This window comes from Protopterus annectens, chromosome 6.part0 (genome assembly GCF_019279795.1).
Source record: "Protopterus annectens isolate FY-2018-M chromosome 6.part0, PAN1.0, whole genome shotgun sequence".
Lineage (NCBI taxonomy): Eukaryota > Metazoa > Chordata > Ceratodontiformes > Protopteridae > Protopterus > Protopterus annectens.
In genome coordinates, this window is record NC_056737.1 from 1,002,885,607 (window position 1) to 1,002,887,191 (window position 1,585).

The window sequence follows — 1,585 nt, forward strand, 5'->3', positions numbered from 1 at the left end:
AGCCTAAGACATGTTTTTATATGGTAAGGATGATCACTTGATCAATAATTGTGAGAAAAACAAACATTTATATGTGAAAAAGTGGGACATGAAGCCAAAAAATGTGAACAGAAATGTATAAAATGTGAAAAAGACAGGTCCTTCCTGGATGGGTTGTACAGAGTTAGAAGAACATACACAAGGTACAATGTTTACACAACAGAAACTAGTTTTAGACGCTGTAAAGGAAATGCAAAATGAACAAATCAATGAAACTGAGGTAACGATGGATGTGAGAGAAAATATAAAGGCAGTAAATGATAAGGAAAGAGGTGAGGAAGAAGTAACGTGTCATTTTAGTGATGAAGGAGATAGTAAGTGGACAAAAATAAGGAACAAAAGAGGCTCTATAGGTAAAGGGGTAAAAGATAGAAAATGAAAGTTCAGAAAATCCACCTCAAGAAAGAAATTGCTTGTGTCTTTCAGCTTATGTGGTGTATTTGTGGTTCTGTTAAAGGTCTGATGAAGCAAGTTTGTGAAAGCGCTTACCTCGCTTGAATAAATACTGTATTTATTTTTATTATATTGGTCTTTCAGTTATTTGATTATATTTCATTGTATATGTCATTTTGGTCGTCCCTTCAACCAGAGGATTTGTCTGGATTTTTTATCATTTATTGGCGAGTGAAGGGGCGTTTATCCTGTGGGTTCCTGTTGGTTTTTGGTTCACTTTCTGATATTAGCATAACAACAGATGAAGAAAGAGAACATGCAAATGGATCATGGAAAGGTAAAATACTGTGGAATTTAGACAGTGAAAATGTTCTAGCATACTCATTTTATGTAAAGATTGAATAGATTTTTTGGATTATACAGTAGTGCTTATTGGAAGAATAATAGTATTAGACATAACAACATATAGACATATATACCAGAAATTATGCAGTTGGGTTTCCCACATGTAGGGAAATCAAAGGGGTCAAACCAGCTGAAATGTGTAATGGAAGAGCCTCACCCTGGGGAAACCACCTTCTTGATTGTGGTATTCCCCCTGCCAAGTAAGTCTTATAAAGACCTGCGTCTGGAGCATTTCTCCCTGGGCCTGCACTGAAAATTGGCTTTGTTCCAAGTTGGACTTTCCCGGTTAACAAATGTTAACTAACATAAAATAAATAAATAAATAAGAAGCATGTATATAGTGTAATCACACTCTGTGCATATACATTACAGAAAAAGTTATGTTTAGAAAAATAATGGATTGTGTAAGTTTAGATAAGCAAATAATTTTAATGGGGGGCTTTAATTGACATAAGACATAGACAAAAAGAGGGAGCAGACGTTAAAGTAATTTTTGATATGATTAAGTACAACAATATGTACTTATGGAAAAAATGAAAAATGGATGTATATAAGAAGCAATTTAAGAACTGAAATTGATTATTTTATAATCTCAGTCAGATTAAGCATATTATGTCAGGGGTGCAAAATCAAAGGGGTTTATGAATAGAAATACAAGAAAAGAGAAATGATATAAACATAGGTAAAGGAGTAAAAAGAATTAATGAGTCAGAATTAAATGAAGATGCGAAGGACACATTACATTACA

General features: G+C 33.3%; 1 non-coding gene across 1 annotated transcript; it reads right to left on the bottom strand.

Moving 5' to 3' along the window:
- Positions 1-879: 879 nt before the first annotated feature.
- Positions 880-1,045, bottom strand: LOC122805057. The gene has a single exon (XR_006365286.1). It is a non-coding gene; the product is annotated as a U1 spliceosomal RNA (small nuclear RNA).
- Between the last annotated feature and the right edge of the window lie 540 nt (positions 1,046-1,585).